The 21232-nt window shown below is 48.1% G+C and overlaps 1 protein-coding gene across 4 annotated transcripts in view; it reads right to left on the reverse strand.

Annotated features, from left to right (window-relative positions):
* Nucleotides 1-21232, reverse strand: part of LOC107225992 (protein tiptop) — a 117649-nt gene that overhangs the window by 49057 nt on the left and 47360 nt on the right. The window contains exon 1 of one of the 4 annotated variants that reach the window (XM_046730399.1): nucleotides 9504-9522. The exons of 2 other annotated variants lie outside the window; for them this stretch is intronic. The gene's annotated coding sequence lies outside the window, so the exon portion shown is untranslated. Of the gene's footprint in view, nucleotides 1-7076; nucleotides 7844-9503; nucleotides 9523-21232 lie in introns of those variants that run through there. One more of the 4 variants, XM_046730396.1, reaches the window with a different exon arrangement.

Genomic DNA, 21232 nt, shown 5'->3' on the forward strand with positions numbered 1-21232 from the left:
AGCCGAAAGAATTTTCAAAATTCATCGCGAATGCGAATGATTTCATCCTAAGACAACGGCCACGTCTCTCCAGGCTGAAACCGAAGTCGAATAAGAGGTACGAGGAGAAGATTTCGTCTCCGAAGTACCTCCGGGTTCGATATTTACGAGTTTCGGTATCGACGAAGCTGCCTTTGCCTGCCAGCACGGCGATTACCTTGGAGGTGATTTAATGCCCTGGCAAATACCTGTTTACAAAGTTTTACGTCACGATCGGACCCATCACGGTTTCGAAGAACCGGAATAATTCAAGCGACCGCGTATTTTCGGAAAACCAAGGATCGAATTGCCATTTTTGTGCGTCCAAAGGCGCGAATGTAATTCTTTTTCTTTCTTTTTTTTTTTGCACACTTTTGAATGCCGCGTAACAAGTGGGATACTTATCTCGGAGCAGATGTCTAGCGGTTCTCATTTAATTCTGTCATCGCGCAGACAATCATGCGTATACGTGCAAATACGAGCGCGAAGATCCAGTAAATTTAATATCGTCAACAAGAAGCGAGATCGACGAGTTTCGAAAGGTCATCGAGTGATTTAGATGCGGCCAATTATCCCAGTTTAATGGTATTGTCAGTTTGTCCCACGGTTCGGGCAGCCTGTAGACGACATAATAAACTCGTTGATATTTTGCTTTCTTTTTTCGAGATAAACGATCCGATGTACGGTTAAATATCGATTCATCGGCGGCACTGGCGGCTCAGACTTTTTTTTATCGAAGCCGTATTATACCGTTCAAATTTCGTCGGCGATCGATGAAATCGACTCGCACATCGCGAATCGCACGTTGAACGATCAAACGAAGTCGTAGATAAGTTGACATTTTGAAACGCGGACACGCTATACAAACTTGTGAATTTATAACCAGGTATGTATACATCAGCATGAATTATACATATCTTTCGTATATCGATTTATGGGAAATATTTTGCAATGATGTTATCCCAGCCGAGATTCGTTTAACAGCCCTTTAAAATAATTAATCGCTTTTAGAAACATCAGACGGTCACCGACAACGTGTAAAGTGTAAACCAGAGGCATAAATTAAACATTCGTCTCACTTGCTCGGCGCACGAGATGGATTCTTCCAAGGAGTCCGAAAAAACCATAAAATCAATTCTATAAAACCCAACTTCACAAATTACTGATCGGTACAACTTAATTACATAATAAATCGTCAAAAGAGTCGCAGAAACAAACGTGTCGAATCTGTAATATCAGTTAATGCGTACATTATTTTTTTTTTAGTTACTCACATTTTGTGTAATGTATAAAAAAAAACATTTTCAGTGTTATATTTATTCGGTGCGTGTAATACAATTTCTTTCAGTATAATTAATTCTTTATTTATAACAAAACGAAACACGCCGCACGGCAAGTGCAACGTATAATATCCAGCAGGTATATCGGCAAGTGAACGCGGAATGAGCTGTCAAACAAAAGCGTTGGTCGAGAAAAGGCAACTAACGTGAGTATGAAAAGTTGAGCTGCCGCGGCGAGTGTTTAACAGGTAGGTACGTATGGTATAGACACGTGTGCAGACGTGGAAGACGATATATAACAAGCAAAAGCAGTTGGATACGGATACCAATACAGCATAGATCGAGTGCTAACTCAAGCTCAATTAATTATCCAACTAATTAAAGTTAATTGATTGCCACAATTTATTCTGTTCAGTGAAGCCAGCTGTTCATTTCCCGTGTATAGATGAGCAACGCACGCGTTCACAGCACTGTGGAATACACGCAACGCATAATCGTTGTACAGATCTCGAGCTGCAGGGGTCATACAAGGTGCAACAGCGGCTCGTTTCAAACGACGTCCTTACTACACCCGTAAGGTGCGACCGAGTCGCGCGTAGCTAAGCGACATTCGTCAATTTCGCTAAATTTGTCAAAGTCCGATGCACGTTCTAATCCAGCGTCAGTTATTCCGCAACATGGCGGATAAACGCAGGCGTGTAGCTAATTGCAAACGCCCTGGGCTAACCATCGAGCTGGTGGTGGTGGTGGATAGCTCGCGGTCATTATAGCCAGTTTATTATTGCTCACCGGATATTAATTGATTTCGAAAATACAATTTTCTGTACCAGTGATCAAACCGCGCTCAACCCTCTGTGCGTCGTGCCGATGGCGGTTGTTGTCGTTTCTCGATCCCCCGCCGGTGGAAACCCGGCCGATGCACTTCCCCGCAGGATCGCGATTTCGCTCATCTCACATCGCTAGCTCCAATCCCGTGTCCGGTGCACCGAACAACCCAATCCGCCGACGCTATCCTCCGAAATCGCTCGCCCAGCCGTAATCACCCTGACGCAACGGGGTTGCCGCCTGCGTTACATGCGAATCCTACTAATTTCAATCTGGTGAATTACGATAGTGGTACGCGATATTGCTACGATTAATTTTCGACGATCATCTTCAAGTAATTGTGTAAGAGTGACGCTGAAGGGGTATTAGAAAAATATTTGAAAAAGGAGAGACACTGTTCAGACTTTTCGAAATCGAAGGCGAAAGCCTCGCGGGCATTTTTTATCATACGAAGCGGTTCGGGTTGGATGCGATCGGTGCCGCCCTGCTGCCAGTTAACGTTTTAACAAACCCCCTTGTCCACGGTGCGCGAGGTCGACTGTATTATAATCGCGTCTGTATTTTTGCGTGTGTGTGTGTGCGTACACCAGGCTTCGTGATACGCGTACTTCAAGTTTGATCACGTCACAAACCGCGGCGAGGTAATTCGCGTTTCACTTTTGTGTACGGCTGTCGGATCGGGTTATCATAATACGTCTACAGCTACGCGTCACGTGCATATTGTATGTATAACTGTTATATTATACACTTGTATCTTGTGTACAACTCGAAGGATCAAGTGCGACGTACCGATCGCTAAATTTAATTAGTCATGCAGAATGTCGAAAACAACTGGTCTAAAATTGTTTTCGAAGAAGAAATTCGTACGACAAAATCATGAGAAAATTAAAATGTTTTCAATAATAATAAAAAATGGAATAAGCAAACGATGAAACATACTTGCACAGAATTTTTCTCAATCACGGTAAGTAGGAACCGTGCAACGGTCCGCAATGGAATGCATCGCCAAAAATGGAAGACGTCAGAACCGGGGATTAAAACCGGAGCCCAGCTTTCGCACCTGTATGATCAATGACTTGTCGCACGTACAGCGACGAATAATAAAACAAAAACAAACAAGAAAAAAAAACGTACGGTGTAAAAAGCCGACAGTACGAGGCTGTAAACACGTGTAGACGGCTCCGCGGATATTAGCAGTGGGCTCTTTTACTTTTCGAGTGATTCCGGTTCGGGGAAGGTGGGCATGGGACCAGGCGGGGGTGGCGCTGGGGTTGGGGAATGCCCGGAGCTTATATTTGCGATAGGAAACGCGAGCGGACCCCGAGGCCCCAATATCGATCTCATACATAATTAAATACCAGCCGAGCGGAGCAAGGCATTACAAAGAGAGCTTACTTCTGCTTTGATCTGCTGACAGACGGGCTCCGTCATCAGAGACTTCAATAGCCTCCTGTACGTGTTGCACGCACACCACTTCTGCTCGAGATCACGGCGATGATGGGGGGGGGATGGAACGGGGTGGAACAGGGGATGCGCCTCGTCTCACCCCCTTTTCGCGAATCCTCTCCACACACCTGCGGCAGCAGCGAGAGCCGCATGAGCTTTTCTATTCCGCATTATCCGGCTGCCTAACGAACCCACTCGGCCAAAACCTCGCTCGTTTCACCGGAGGCGTTATCGTATTTTCCAAAGTCGAATACGCGACGCGACAATAAAGCTCCGTTTACGATCAGGCGTCGAGGATCACCTCTTCCCGGGTTTTCTAATCCAAACAAGTAGCCAACGTGTAACCTGCGATTATTTGGATCGTTGTTACTTTGCAGAAATAAATTTATTTTTACGTACAACGCGTTTATCTCCGCGATGATCAAATTCGACTTCCTCACTTGTCAGACACGAGTAACGATCTCGTACCGAATATAATATTTACGCCGAATAGCTTACAATCATTACCAATAAGTAGATGGAATTAGCACTGCAATCGCGGCATTATTTCGTTATTTATTATTCACTAACTATCGGCAAATGTCAGAGAAATGTGGGTAATTAGAGGCTGATTAATTGTATCTGTTAAATGTTATCACGACAACTGGTGTGAAGATGAACATTTAATTTCTATTCCCACGCTAATATCGATAATTTCGGTTTAGACGGAAAGAGCTTCGCTTCGGCTCTTGGAGCGAAATTTTGTACTACATTAATAACGATATTTATCGAGAGGTAACGTATTGGAAATATCTGTGTTCCAACATAGTCAAATATCTCGTGTGCACATACTCGCGGAAGAATAATTGTTTGTAATTTACCCCCTCATAATGATAATACAATTTTATTTGATAACGCGTAACGTCCTCGGAATTTGTGAGTGCATCTCGGTGAAAAGATTTCAAAAATCACGAGCAAAATTCACACATCAACAAGTGTTGCTTTGCCGTGAATAAAGAAACTTCGATTAGTCTACATTCGACGATAAAGAAGTCTCATTGTTCCCTTATTAATTAATAGCCGGACCAGAACTAGCGTATTATTCTCCGTGTCTTTACTGACGAGACAAATGCGCTTTGCAGCGAGGTTTAAGGGTTGTATATACAGTTAATTTGAGGAGCTAAACTGACGAATCAATCCGAGGTATCGGCGTACCCATGTCAATCTTTCTAATCTTTAGTTACAGAGAGGAGGAAGGCGAGGAAAAAAGTTTGTCAATCTTGTCGCTGTTTGAACGATGGGAGTAATTTTTCTTTCAGGTGTCACAACTGACAGAGTCGTGAATTTATTTCAGTTATCTCGTGGATTTCCAGAAATTTTCGGCAAATTGCGTACCGTTGCATTATAGCTGCAGAACGATGCAAAATTATACTACCGAACGTATACTCTAAATTATTTTTTGAATAAAACATCAATGAATTTGGTTTCCATCCAATGATACAAGGAAAAGAAAACTTTCACGTTACTGTTGTGAGACTTTACGAAGGAGTTTCTGAATCAAGTAAATATTTGGAAGCAAAATATTCCAGTGATCAATTAAAAGCTCTCCGTCCTTTCCAGATTCACACTGGCGCTAAACTGACGTGTATATGACGTTGGATTTTGGAAGCTATCGAATCCAACATTTTTTTTCAAATCCCTAATGCAAGCAGATGTAACTCTCACCAAATTATACAAACCGAGATACCCCTTCAACACTTTAGTTACCATGTCTAGAATCCTTCGAGGTCAGATTCTGTGAGTCATCATGATTAATCTTAAATCATTTCCTGATTATAAATTATGCGGTGAAAAATATATTTCATTAGAGAATTTTTTTTTAGTCGCCGTTGCTTCATATTTTTAACCACAAGTACGTATAAACACATGATTTGAAACTGTAATATTACTTACAGAACTTTTATACAGTCAAAAATTTTCGGCAGTTGCGATAGGTCAAAAAGCGAACAGAGCTAACTCACCGTACCGATAATTGATGAATCAAGGTTTTTTCCCGGTCCACGCGACAAGCGTGATGAAAACGAGAGCAGAAGGGGCGAGCTGATCGATTTCCAAAATTCGCACGTGGGATCATGACCCGAAAGACAGTGTGTTGTGTATAAGGGCGCGGCGTTGACGGACGGTCGGCAAGAGCAAGTATCGGGCACGTCAGTGGGCACAAGTAACGTGCTCCACTGGCCTGATTCTCCCTCCAGGAGAGGGAGATTCCAGCGAGAGGAGATCGTCATCGTCGCGAGGTGGTCCGAGCGTCTTGGTCTCGGATAGGAACACGGTCTCTCGATACAGATAGCGGGCTCTTGATTCAACCTTGACAGCCCCGTTCCAAATACACGACGACTGTCGCATTAATTTCGTACAATTAACACCGGCATAAATAGACCGACTGACTGGACTCTGCGACTCTGACCGAGGATTCATTGGCCTCGCTCCTCTCCTCTCTCCTCTCTCCGTCTCTCCGTCTCCCTCTGCGCGTTCACTCATCTCGCTGGATCCGGTCTCTCTCGCTCTCTCACCGATTCGTCTCACACGCTGGAGCGAGAAGGCCTGCGATATGGCCACGCTTCCACGCTCTGGCGATTCGCGTATCGTACACCGAGCTTGTAAGAAGCGTTGCGAGTACACCTACAACTTTGTCTTGAGGAATCTGTTCTTGTGTAGCATTTACTCAATTGCGATACCAGGACGACATGTGGATACTGTTGTGATTTCTAGCCTACGAGGAGAAAGTAAAGTGATCGGGGTGCGTGGCGATTAATCCTATTTATTGCCAAATTTCCATCCAAGCGTCGAGAACAACGTCTCTCAATCGAAAAGTCAGGAAAATCGTCGTTTCGATCTCACGACTGTGAAACGCGTTGAGGAATCCAATGGTTAGGTATATACCTTATTCGACATCGAGAACTGTCAGTCACTCTACCTCTCGGTATCGATACTATAAAATGATCGCCTACAACTTTGGTCCAGTTTGTCCGATCGACCAAGGAATGCTGCAGGTACTCGGTGCGCGGTTTAAAATTGGTTGCAATTCCGGTCACGGGAAAGAACTGTGAACAAGACGAATAACCGACAGCCGAGAGTATAACCGAGTGAGATAATATCGTTCCCGAGTTCTGTGAAACGATCAGGCGACGTGACTCGTTGGGTTCAATGATTCGCATTGTCGATACGACACCCAGGGACAGGGATCGATCGCCTTGATTGTTTCGCAGCAGGTTTTTGTCACCGTTTCAACGGTCCTGCCAGTGTGCGGTATACATGTAATACAGACTTTTCGCTTCTACCCTACTCTCTCTGATGTTTCGCGGTTGTTTCAACCCGCAGTGCCGAAATCGAGGTGTCCATTGAGGGTCTGACGACAGAGTCGCGTGGCGTGGCGTCGAGCGCGTGTTTTTGGAGTTCATTGACGCGGCGCGTTTAATTTGGCGAAGACATGGAACGGTGTTAAAAAATGCGGACAGTCTGACTCACCGCAGTAGTGGTTCCCGAGGGATAATCCTTCAGTGACACTTGAAACTGGAGTAATCACGTCCGGTAAGGATAACGGTGCATGGTTTAACACCGATCATTATCCCTGCAGCACAAACCGCTTCATCGTCAGCCTTTTTATTTGACGTCACGTATTTTTCGTCGAACCAGAGATCAAACCGAATTACAACAATCACCATTTTGTACTTCATTCGAATTGATGAATTTATTTTCTGCGTGTGTGCGTGTGTGTGTGTGTGTGTGTGTGTTTTTCTTTTCAAGCGGTGGACGTTCGTTCACTCAAGCCTCCGTCGTCACGCCTATCCCTCTTCAGCGTGTATCACCTGCGGCAACAGCCTGTTCAGAGCCACGCGATGGCTCTTAGTCATGATCCTCTTTCGCACTCCAAAATCCAGCAGTCAAACTACATTTATATTCTCGAATAGATCACCATCAATCCGTTGACATCGCGTCTAGTAGTAGTACCATGTGTAACCAAACACCTCAACTCTCTTCTGTACGTTCCTCTCACGTCATCGCGGAGTCCAGTAGTAAAAGCCTACAATCCTGCGTACAACGTTGAAGAAACACAGTGACTATAAAATTGAAGCGAACGCGAGCCGAGAGATTTGCAGCAACGATTCTACCTCGATCAATCGGTAATAATTTCGACACCGCGTTACAAGACCGCCGAGGATGCTGTGACAACAAAACAACTGCACCGCTATCTCACTAAACACACGATAAGGACACGCACCCTCCCGCGTCGACAGCACGTGGCGCACTGACGGCTCCTCCGCTGGCGTTCCCTCCCCTCACTGCGTCCCCCTCGTCCCTCCATCCCCACCCCCGGCCGACGTCGGCGTCGGCGTCGCGGCTAGGCGAGGGGTGGGGCGGGGAGGGGAGGGGAGGGGAGGAAAGGGAAGGAGAGGTTGAGGAGGAGGAGGAGGAGGAGGTGGGAGGGGAGGGAGGAGTGGATGGATGGACGTCGAGAAGGAAGAGTGGAAGAACGACCGGGGGCGGGGTGAGGGGTTAGGGGGGCTGGGGTCGCGTACCCCCCACCCCCGCGGCCGTTCCACCCACGCCCCCGTGCCACCGGCACCAACACCGCGAATCCGTCGCACGATAGTGTCGGTGTGTATCGCTCCGACGTTTCTCTCTCTCTCTTCACTCTGCCCTCTCGCTTCTTCTTTTATCTCGCTATCGCACACAGGTGCCCCCCCACCCCCCCCCCCCATATAACCAGGCACTGCTTTTTGCCTTCGCCTTCGCCTTCGTTGTGTGTTAGACATATCCACTCGGACGGCGGGCGGCTGTTCGCTACGCGCAGAGCGAGGAAAAGCGGTAAAACATTACGCGACGTATCCGAGGAAGAAGGATTCAACTTCTGGACAACTTTTTGGACCCCCCGATTCTAGTTCCGTATTTCCGTGCGTCCCTTCGCCGGAGGGTAAACTCTCTTCTCTCTCTCTCTCTCTCTCTCTTTCGCCGATTACGTTGCGGACGCTTATATCGATGATACGTGACGAGTGCAACAGTCAACGGTCTACCGGTCATGCCGAACCGTCCGGTACCATGGCCACTTTTTACGATTTACCGTATCAAAGGTCGCTTCCATGTGATCGGAATATATTAGGTGCCTAGTCTGATGAATGACCGTCCATAATTATGACCAAGACGATTTCGTTGACTAAACAATCGTTTGGACTCGTTTCTATCCCGTCGACCGTTAACATTTTGTCAAATCTTATATACGCTATTTTGTTATTCTCGTGATACTTGTTTCTCGGACAAATACCAACGTCGTTCGTAACGACAACTTTTGGACCTGTGAATATATATATGTATACTCAGATTCTTCCGAGGTCAGTTACCTGTGATGTATCACGGGATGTATAAAACTGTTTGCTTATAGAAGCAAATTTGACAAAGGATACTGTTCATTTTCTTTAACCAATTGGCGTTTACCTTTGAAAAATATAAATCACATTAGATTCAATGCCAAGTTTCTCGCCGCGTGTCTGCTTGTTTTTCAGTTTTTTTCCACTTTGTGAATCATGATTTGACGTACGCATGCCATTTCAACGAGGCTAAAGTGTCGATGACGGAAGTGAATTTTTCTCACTCCAACCGGTTTGAATTCCTTCGACACTCCGACTCCGCCACGTAGCGGAAAAAATTGCTCAGACCCGTCAACGGTTCATCAAGCACTGACAACGTGTTGGCAACAAATGATACTCCCCTTCAAACGTCGTGACTTCGTTACTCGAACGTGATTTTCCTCAACATTCCAACGTTAACAAAATTCGCAACTTCAAAGTTATTTTATACTCGATGTAATGATTACCCTACAGTTATACAAGGTGAAATAGCAACGTGAAAGTAACTCGTGATCGAAGGAAAAGGAATGTGTCGCTGGCTTCTCCCGACCTGAAATCTTCTGCCCCTGAACCACGTCCCTCACTCGGGTTCTTCGCTCTTGAAGCGTCACCATTCCATCCACTTTCCTCCTCCGGCAGCAGCATTAGGAGTTCGGTAATAAATCTCGTTGAAAAAACACACACTCGCACGGATGAGGGAAGAGGAAAGAAGGGAGGGGGCAAAGGAAGCAACTGCTGCGTTCTTCCATTTCGCTTCACCTCCGTATTTCGTCCTCTCCTCCTCCGCCACCTTCTCCTCCTCCGTATATAGGTTTGTGACTGAGAGCGCAAAGAAGCAAACCCCCGCTATTCCCTCCCCCCACCTCCCTCGATCCCGGCATGGCCTTAGATTGGCTAGGCCACTGCCTCCCTCTTCCCTCCTCGTTCCCCTCGGAGCAGTGGTAGGAGTCCTTCTGGCAGCCAGGGCTGGCAGTCCGGACGTCAGCATGATCTATGCACGCCATGCAGACCGAAGCGGGTGTCACGAAGTGCGTGATGCATTGGGACGAGAGAGGAAGGGGGAGGAGGGTCTCACCCTTGGTCGACTCGAATCGCGGTGAAAGCCTGCGAAGCGATTCGCCGTCTCCTTCTCACCATTTCGAATCCGCCGCTCTTCTTCGTTCTCTCCGTCTTCGCTCTTGTACGCCGTATTATACCAGGTATACTTCCCGGGTGTATCGAGGAACGAGACCGCAGGAGCAGCTCGCGGTCTACAAGAAAGTGTAACTAAGTCGACGACGCTGAACGAAACTGGACCGTCATCCGCGCGCGCTGAAATGATCCCTTCGTGCAACCGTCGTAATACGAGATCCGTAAGCGTACCTACACTCTGGTACGTATTGCCAGACGGAATGATTCCGGGCGGTTCGAGTCTTTGCTTTTCTCCTCTCCGTCCTCCAGATCCATTTCCCCCCATTGCCGTGCACACAAACACGAAAGCGCTCACTCACGTACACTTTTTGTTCGAGTAACGACGCTTGCCTAACTTTCGTTTGCCTGCTTTACCTGTCCAACGATAAGTTTCAACTGTCATCGATACACCCGGAGCCATAACTCATTCCCGCACGTACGTAGGTACGCGAGGCGTGTACACCGCACACACCTTTCAAGCCGAAATACAAACACACGGGAGGAGAGAGCGACACTGTCTGGTAATTGAACGAGAGAAGGAGACGGATTCTTGTCCGAAACGTTGAGCGCCCATAGCTGTCGACCAGCAATGGGTGAATTAAACCGTTTTTAGAATTACCCCGGCATGTGTTCGCACGCGTACGTATCCGTACCGCGCATTACCGAGTCTATCGGACGCAGGTGCCGTAGCCACCTGAGTCAACGAATTCCCTTAAGACTTGTGTACGACGTACGTGTGTTATGTGCAGAGGCATAATGGCGTTGCGCAAACCTCCGCCGCACCTCGACCAACGCTGCAACGCCCGCCTACCCGCGGCACGTCGTTCAGAGGCGGACAATTACGCGGCGACGTTGACAATTTCGGTGGAGAATGTAGAAAAGTGAGTCGGCAAGGTATTAATTGTCGTTAACGTTCGCGAGAAGGACGCGTTGCGTCACGACATTCCGACTCCATGGACCGGAGACACCGAGCTGTATCCGAAATCGCGAGTTGCGTCGTCAACTTGGACGCTGGTACTCTAATCAGGCAAAAGTACAATCGGAGAACTCGAATCAGCCGTTGCCTGAGTACGCTCGATTCGATGCGCCGTTTCAGTGTGACTAAGAGCGAGGGAGAGGAAGATACTGGGAGAGAGGACGCCGAGTGGCCAAGCTGACACAGTCGTATCAATTGGTATTCAACGAGCTGAACTATTGTTCAGAGAAACACTAATTTCGAATATACGATCACGACGCGAACGACCATCTAGTGCTGCCAACGTGCTGACCGTAAATTACCATTGTCTTCCCCGAACCGATAACGTATATAATAGAAAACGTGAACGTCGCGTCGTCGCTGAAAATATGCCTCCACGAGTTACGCCGGATAGACGGAGCTGGTTTTGTACGGTTTAATTTTCGTAAAGGGATAAGGCTTCGATGGTTATTTTTTCTGTCCGACGAACGACGGAGGCGAGGTTGACGGTGGACGCGGCGAGACGACAACGCGACGAGTCGGGGAACGAGTCGGTCGAAAAGGAATTCAGTTGGAGCAGCGAGGACGAAGGTTGAAGGTTGTCGGTTGAATTCTACGGATCGGAGACTCGATAGCGTGCCGAAGCCAAGGCAAATGGCAATAAATCCATTTTTCGTCGATGGAACGAGGAGCGGGCCGTGAGCCGGAGAGGCGGGAGATCGGGGGACGAGAGTCCGGGGTCTCTGATTAGCAGCCGGACTCCACCGAATGGGATGACAGCCAGTGAGTTATAATATGGCCCATCTATCTATTTGCCCGGCTCCTCTATCGGCCGCCTACTCTCCTCTCCTCTCCTCTCCTCTCCTCTCCTCTCTTCTCCTTTTCTCTTCTTCTGCCCCGAATATATCGGAAGCGCGCGCGGTGAGATATACCCAAAGATCCATCCTACCGGAGTCCCGGAGCCTCTTTTCGCGGCCCCGAACCGCCCATCCGCATCCCTGTATACGGAGGAGAGCTGAGCTAAGCTGAGGTGAGCTGAGGAGAGGAGAGAGAATAAATATAAATTAGGTTGTTCGGAGCGAGCCATCAATGGACAAACTGTGCTGTTTTTCGTGCGCCAACGGAATGGTACGGGATTGGCTATATACATTGGCCCAGGATTTATCGCCACGGACTTAAATGTCCCGAGGCTGCCAATTCGTTGTCTACGACACCGACCTCCTTCCACCTCCTTCCCCGCTCGGGGTCCTCATGCTGCATCACCGTCCGACCGCCATCAAAAATTACGTCACACTCACTTCTTTGTCCTTATTTTGACGAACGTGCGACTCTGGGCTAAGGTAGAAAAAATCAGATTGGTCTGCCATAGACAAAGCTACAGGGTTTAGATTTAGGTACGAGCAGTTTCGGTCTATTAATCCCGTTGCTGAATTATACGCGTTTAGTGTATAAACGTGTCATCGATTCGCTAATTTATTCTTACACACTAGTGACGAACGGCGTGATTTTTTCCCGGACGTTTCGGATTCTCGTTTCTGTTTTTAAACCGCATCACAAATCTGTCAACCCTTTTGCACGGAAACCCAGAAGCGAGAGTGAGAGAGATGGACAGAGAAGTGAGAAGAGAAAAGGGGGAAGAGAAATATGAAAAAGAAAATGGGAACAGCACGTCAGCCGAATCCATCTAAAAAGATCTGGCAAGATGAGAAATAGGAAAGACTCCGAGCGGAGGAGTGTCGGATTGGCGAGTGCTCAGTTTATATCGGTCCTCCATTCGGCAAAAAATGAAGCTCATTCAATATTACATTAAGGTGACCCCTCACAAATCTTTCCCTTGAAAGCAACCGGCGGGACACCTCTCTATACATTTGAACTGGAAAGATGCATCCGAAACTTTGGATGGAACCAGTTCATATATCTGAGGTATGGTCGCCATAAATAAGCGCGCTGTCCGCTCCGTCTGTTGGACGTCGCCAACCCCTTGCGCTCCTTCGATTCCGAATCGAACTTTTCCGCATCTTCCCGAAGACTGCCTCTCACCGAGAAGTCGACGCAGCTTATACACACCCTCTGCACCCTCGCCTCACCCGACCCCGACGCTCGACGATTTTCCAGAACGGTAACGGATAAGAGCGTTTTTCCTTCTTCGTAATTGGCTTTCAAGGTACCTTGTCGTCGGTTGATCAAATCATGATTTTCCCCCACCCACTTTGTAGCTTGAATTGCTGTCTGGCTAGAGTTCGCTGCTTCGCTGGACAATCTCACAAATATTTTCACATCTCATTACGAATGCCATCGGTATTTCTTCCCATTTCTCAGCCTACGATCCTTGGAATGTAACGGTACCAAAAACCGGCAGTATAATTAAATAATTCTACACTTCAAATTATCGTCACCGATTATTTTCTAAACGTGGTTATGTCACTCCTAGACCAAGCTGTGTGAGCAGATGCACGAGTGATTTTTTGTAACAGCCTGATCGCGAAGGTGGCGAGATATTACAACGAGTATGACATTATAAAAATTACAAAACATTTCACGTATTCCGATATCAGAAATCTGAACCTGATTGCATCTGAAATATCAATGTGGCCAATATCCAATCTTATTTACCCATCTAACGAAACATCGAGATACTTTTAAGAGTATTCATTGATACTCGTATCTAGATACACTTTCGGAGTAGCCGTTCTACACTCCGCATCTATGAATAAGTGACGCCGTGATTGTAGATTCGACGGGGCGATAGACACACGCACGTAGCGCGTAGGCTGGTAGGTAACGGTGTGTCAGGTTGCCAACGTTAGATGGTTAGACTGGTGCTACTAATTCTGCTATCTGATGGACGTCGCGAGGGGAAAAGGAATAGTTATAGGTAGGTGCCGGTAATAAGCTTACAAATCCCACGTCCCTGGAGCCGGGACACCCGCCTGGGCCCAAGGCTATAGGATCTAATCTGGACAAATCTGGTATATATCGACAGACGATATGTTATTACACGTATGCAAAGGAGCCCCAACAGACTCGGCCGGGGTTTAAGAAGCCGGTAGATAGTTCGACAACAGCGGTAGATTAAACGCCTTATCGGTTATCCAATTCCCCGAGGAGAAACTCCAGGAGATACTCCGCGGGCTTCCAGTCTTCAGCTTTGGCTGGTATTTTAACACCGAGTGGTGTTCTGCCTCGTTAACCCGGCATTGTTTTCGTCACGAGCTAAACCCGTTCGTGGAAAATGGTCGATCGGTATCTGAACCGCGACTTCAGGTTACACAAAGTTGATACAACCCAGGGAGTCTGATTCAACGTGTGGCCAGTCTTCACGCTGATCCAATCTGATTTTAGAGGAGTTCAATTTTCCGTAAGAATGCAGATGCAGCCAACTTTGAATCACGGGTCTGTAAGACAGTCGCTCCCGGCCGTTGGGGGACCTTCCGATGACTCGAGAGGGGTCGGACCGTGTCAGGCTGTCTCAAGATAGAATAAAGTCGGACGTACATCAAGTTGAAGAGATTCCCATAGAACCGAATGCGTGCACGTTCATCCAGGAGTCGATGGTTCCCGGTATTCCAAACTGCCGGGACACTCGAGCCGAGCTCGGATTGTCTAGTGTCTAGGCGAGGACGTGGCATCGCGCACAAAGGAATACTATCGGTTTCGATCCCCGTACAAGGAAAACGAAGAGCTCCAGGAGTCGTCCAGTTGGGCCCGGTGACGCTCTCGATGAATAAAGTCTACCAAAGATGTTGACGCGAGCCGCGTCACGCTGGTTCCGTGAACCATTAAACGGCTGCATTCAGCGCATCCACGATGCCGCTTGTACAAGAGCACCGTCATCCCGTCTTCTCTCCTCTCCGCATCACAGCCTTCATCACTCTCACTACACCAATTAACAATACGAATTTCGTACAGCCTGAAACACACTCCTCAAAGCTGCAACATCTCCAAGGAATGACACTCGGAATGATCGGACAGAGTTTGGAGCTGTCGAAGAACCAGTTGGTCCTGACAAACGACGACATCGTTCAGGACTGCATATCCTAGTTCCGTATGAAAGGACCGTGGGCATGCAACGTGACAATTTGTACAACGATTGGCACAGCGGAGTTGCGGAGCATGGGGAGTGCGCACGGTGCGCAGCGGGAGTATTTGTTATGCCTTGCAACTCTGTGCTCTGGAATCTAGAAAGCGCACACCGTATCTCAGTTTCCTTCTCTCTCTCTCTCTCTCTCTCTCTCTCGCGCTCTCTCTCTCTTTCTCTTTCTCTTTCGGTCCGCACGACCTCACCGCGGGTCGTTGGTGAGATGCTGTGTGCGAAAGGACTGTGACCAAGTGGCGGGAACATGACTGCACAATACTGGATCGGTTGGTTATTAGAAATAGGAAGTGTGTGCGCGGACGTCGTATACCTCGGTGACAAATGGGCAACCTGCATTGTTGCGTCCGGTGAGTAGACCCGCCGCCGAAGAGATCCCCGTCGTAAATCTAGGAAGGAGCGACCGGAGAGACGGAGGCCGGATGGCCGGAGGCGAGAGCCGAAAGCCAAGGTCTTAAATATGAGTGACCACGGTCCATCAGTCGGCGGGGACCTACCGGCTCCCAAGATGGCTGGCGATCAGGAACAAACGCGGTCTGGCAACGTCAGCAACTTCGCATAAATCACTCTCGCCGGTGCCCAGGGTCTACTTGCCGGCTGCAGCGGGCTCCTCTCGTATCCTTAGCGCCCGAATCCCGCATCCACGATCCTCGCTCTCGCTCACGTTCGGCTATTTCTCACCCAGATTTAAGCCTGCCTTGCAATCACGAGCGATTGTCAAGGACGGATAATTTCCCAGCTGCAACTGGATGAAATCCAGAAAAGAATGCCCCTCCTTCTGCGAATCGATCGGGCGGCGCTGATCAGGACATACGATGAGATTCGAAGGTAATCGTCAAGGCCTTCCAATTCTGCTGGCGTAGATTCTGCGAGGCAGCAGGCTTCTGGACAGGATTGCTCAGTGCGAGGAGGCGCAGCTAGTTCTTTCCCCCAAGTGTCAACCCCGATATTTATGACTGCAGCCTTAAAACCGAGGGGTTCGACGCGTCTCCTGGATGAGAAGAGGGCCACACGGCAGCCGCCTGTAACTCTGTCAGCGTCGTTCGAGCGGGCCAAGTTACGCGGATCTGGTGAATGGCGCTGCTGGGTGATCCCTGGAACCAAAAACTCTTCCAGCTAGTCCAGTCCGGTAGGGTTCTCGGTTAACGGAGTGCGTCCGCATCGCGAGACCTGCAGCGATGCGACCTACGACCAGCCGTCGGGATTATTGTCAGTTTGACTGGCGAGCCGACAACGAGGACGACGCCACGTGGCAGAAATTTACGAACCCTGCTGCCGTTTACGATCCGCGGACTCCCGCTTCGCGCTCCGAAGCTCATCCTCGGTCGGGGTCGCGAGCTCTTATGTCGCGTGTATTGGTGTTCCGGAAGCTGCGCCGAGTGAGAAAGATAACCGTTGAATAAGGTGGCGGTAAACTCTCAGAGACAGATATATACGCGCCGGAAATCAGTGACGAAGCGGGAGGAGAGGCCAAGGGGCAGAAATTATGGGGACTTTGAAGACTGTGCGGTGGATGATGGTGGTGGTGCTGCTGCTGGCGCGTCAACGGCGACGAATTCTAGACGACCGAGGCATTCGTCCGTTATCGGGCTTCTTCGGGGATCGCTGAACACCCACCCACGATGTTTGCCTCCTTTCGTACATACCTATTATAAGAGAAAAGCAATAAATCTTTGCCCCCCGGACCTCCTCGAAGTATCTCGAAACTGTCTCCAAGTGTCTGTTTCAACGACACGTGACCGAGCATCGCGTACCACGTCTTATAGACTTGAGCTCACTGACGAGGGGATCTCGGAAATTCTCGATAAGTGCCAGCTAGTTCGTTGCAACGTCGAAGATGAGGACGAAGAGGAAGAAGATTCGGAAAAACTGACAATTAGACGCTCCGTCGTCGCACGGTCCGGGTTCGCTGCACAATCCTCGATTTATATCTGCCCCGTATAGTTTATCTCGAGAGATTGCCGAGTCATTGTGATTCGACGTGGTCAGTTTTCTCAGTCGCAGCGGCGACTGAAACGTTTCAAATTATCCTGGATGTGGGGTAACCCACATTAGAGGGCCACACCGCGTCCCGCGACTTTGGGTTTACGCAATCGTGTGAATAGACGAAAAGTAATTCCACGGTGATTCCTGACATACGCAGCCCGAGACCGACTCCGAAGTTCACTGTATTCGGTGAGTAATTTTCACGTCGGTCACTATCTCGGCTCGTTTATTCCCCTTTCATACCCTACGAGCTAATCGACTTTTCGGAGAACGTTTTTCCAACTTTCGTAGCACAGCTGCTGTTACTCTCGAACGAGCATGATCGATGACGAACTAAAAGCGGCACTGGGACAGAGGTGCGGAACCATCCGTTGAACGACCGAATTTCATCGTACCGCACATCGTGTCCCCGGGACCATTTCCCGAAGTATCCACGCTGCAATCACCGCAGGCCGAACGAGGCGGATGACCATTTACGCGATCTGGACGCATCACCGTCGTTGAGGTCGCCCAGCGAACGGGTTCACTGCACCAGAGCACTAGGTACGCAGCCAGGTGTTCGTTGCGTTGGTGGTTCGCAGCTGTATAACCGGTAGTGGCGTGTCCGAGTCTCGTGTGGGCGTGCATCGGGTCCTGGGATTCAACACCTCGCGATCTCGTCCCTGGGACTTGCCGACCTCCCCTGCAGATCCGGAGTCAAACTTTGTCGCCCTGGTATGAACGAAACTTTCGCTAAATTTTCGTGCGTGGAAACAGCCGGAAAAAAAGTTTCCACCACTCGGAACTAACGCACGTTAAGATATCGTCGTTCGGCATCTCGTGCGGATGGGTTTGAAAAGAAAATGTTTATTGGAACCCGTGGGGCAAAATTAACATTTCGCTCGTATGTCACGTTTTTGGGTGAAACGTGAAGGAGTAACGTCACGTGGTCCGAAGGTTATCACACGCCCTCGCGTTAGTCTCGTAGGTACATGTATCGTCGAAGGGTTTTGAAGACGCACACAACCCGTAAGGCAAGGGTTCGAATTAGTTAAGGTTGATTAAGAGGGTGATTTCTATAGCCTTTCAGAGTAAGAGATAAAGGGCGCCATCTCATGTGCCAAGAAAAGCCCCGGCCAGAAACTGAAAACACACGTTCGACCCAACAGCTGTGTATCCATCGAGCACCGGTAATTACTCCCTTTACCAAACAGACCCCCAATTACCATCATATTACACGCAATTACGCATACAATACGCACGGGGCTGGAGTAAGGCGACGTCAAGAGATGAATGGAAATGGAACGAAGCGAGAAAAAACGAACGTTGGAAAGTTTCTTCGATTGAGCGGATCGAGGGCGATGATTAATTTTCCTAAAAAAAAAAAAAAAAACGCGCGGTTAGAGTAAACGATTAATTTCTGCAGCGACACTTTTGCGATCGAATGTACATTGCGATTGAAGAGAAGGACACGGAATTGGCCGTCTGGTAGACGCGTCGCTGGCTGGTGCAGCACCTTACACTTACACCTCGGTTAAATCGGACGCAGATAGCTTAGCTCTGGTTCGGCTGCGGTTATACGATATCGTAAAAGGAATCACAAGAGTGCGGACGTACGGGGAATGGACCGATCAGGTTTGGGCAGCTGTCTACCGGGGCGTCACTCAAACTCAAACTCAAACTCAAACTGAAACGCGAACTGAACCCTCGAGCTCACTTTCGTGTGTACGCGACCGGCATGAATGCGTTTCATTATGGACCAGCTTTTCTTATCTCGTTCGGGCATCTCAACCCTTTCTATTCGTCAGCGAGTTGCGCCTCCGTATACTTCAGGCACGAATCTTATCGTTTGGCAAAACGTAATCTTATTTATGCTCGCCTGCCTGCCTGCCTGCCTGCCTGACTGCCCGCCAGTCTGCCTACCTGCCTTACCTGCCTTGCCCTACCCTGCTTTACTCTGCCCTGCCTCGCCACGCACATAATTCCCCCTTGCACAAATCCTTCTCCGAACCAACCTGAATGATGAAAATAACAATGGGCAATGAATCGCGGATGTATACGATCTACTCCCTCGCCATACCGATGCCTCGCGATTTAATCATTCACGCAGGGATTTTGCAGGTACCCGAAAACCGACTAAGAGATAAACCAAGCCGTTTTACACGTTTCGCACAATTTCTGATTGTACGAAATGCTTGGTCAGAAATCCTCTAACCTATCGTAGATAACGTTGCACCGACGTTGAAAAATACTAGTACCGGAGAAAAGAATGCGAAGGGGAAAATAAACCGTAAGAAAAGTTCAAATCTTATAGAATACGCGAACAGCTAAAACAAGTAAACCATTCGCTGGCTATTTCACACTCCTAACGGATACGCCCATCCAATTTTTACCCCTTACGTAAAATCCTTGCAACAGAATACGGTACCTTCATCGTAATACTTGCAGCATTAACGCCAATGCAACAGACGTTAATTGTTCGCCTCCGAGTGTAATTTGGATTATAAATAAGAGCATTGAATGAATCAATACACTGGGGGTCAGGTTTTAGCTAAGTATAATCGAGCTTTGCATTAACAATGCCGATTATTACAGCACTTTCGTGAAAGTGGATAATTATTTTTGAAAATCGCGAGCAAACAACACGATTCGTGTAAAATCGGCATCATATAAGTAGATCACTCCTAATTCGCGTCCCGTTAAACTTGCCAAATTTTTCTCTCAGATTAGCCCAGTGATCCGTTTTCATCGCGGCTGCAGCGTAACTCGCCGATCGTCGAAGTACGGAGATCGATCATGAATCGAGGGATTTAACCGGATAGAATTTATTGGCGATGTGAAATTGATTGAAAACACCGAATGAATCCGCGATTTGATTAAACGTGCATACGCCTGTGGCAAAAACGTCGTGTCAACGTTACGCGGATGGCTTTGAAAGTGCAAAATTTTGCCGGGAATTTCACGGACCGATTAAAATACCCGCCGACTAAGAAGAGAGGAACAAAGTTTCGGTATACCGATACTCGATACACCTGCATCGATGGCCTGTCCCCCGTGCTGGACATTGCGACTAGCGGCAATCGGCTTTCAGTCTCCATTGTGCGTGTTTCGTCCTCTGTCCATCGAGTTCCTCCCGCCCCTCCACCTCCGCCTCCACCTCGGGTGGCTGGTTGTGTGTTGCCCGGCGTGATATCTCCGGCTGCTGCCGCTCATATTACATCCACGTTTCACCCGACGCAAAACCAATTGGTTTCGTTTCTCTGCTTCGGGTGTACGGCCGAGCTGTCACTCGACGCAATTGACTTTGATCTATTCATCACACGTAACAGTCAGCACAATTACTCTCAATTTAGTGCCTGCACACGTCCGTTCGAATTGAAATTGTAACGCGTCTATCGATTCCGACCGCGTAATATATAACCGAGCTCGCCAATCGAACCGATATGTTTGCGCCCTCGTCGCCTCTGCATCGCGGTTTACTGTCACCTTGTCAACTTACCGGGGAGGATCCTGGGTGTAATTGTCATCGGCGTACGGGGGGAGGCGAGCCGTGAGTTGGTAATAATTAACGATCCCAATTTCGCACAAAGTAACGCGTTTATGCCTGACGTTGTGTGTGCACTGCGCGAGTTTGCATTCAAACGTAAATACGGGACGGGGTGGAAATTCCGAATTTGAAAAGTTCCGAAAACGCGAAATTCCAAATTTTTCATGGCGAAACTTGAGGCAAAGAAATCAAACTTAGACTACGCACCAAAGTCTCGAATGGTCCAAAACCCGACGCACAAAGTTCCCCGTAATGCGAAAAGGAGAGTTTAAAAATCTGAAGCACCGAAACTCTGAATTATCGAAGATTTTCAATTCGGTGAATTTCCGACCTGGTGAAATTTCACCATCCTGGTCATTCAGATTTTTAGGTTTTCTGATTTTTCACACCCACTCATTGAATAAACTACGCTATATGAGTATATCTTAATTTTCAGAATTTTACTCTATCGAAACTTTATGTTTCCAAATTTTGCTGTTGCTTAGCATTACTTTTCGAAACTTTGTTGTTTCGTAAAAGTTTTATTTCTTTGCTGCAAGTTTCGCCACG

The sequence above is a fragment of the Neodiprion lecontei genome, chromosome 2, assembly GCF_021901455.1.
Source record: "Neodiprion lecontei isolate iyNeoLeco1 chromosome 2, iyNeoLeco1.1, whole genome shotgun sequence".
Classification (NCBI taxonomy): domain Eukaryota; kingdom Metazoa; phylum Arthropoda; class Insecta; order Hymenoptera; family Diprionidae; genus Neodiprion; species Neodiprion lecontei.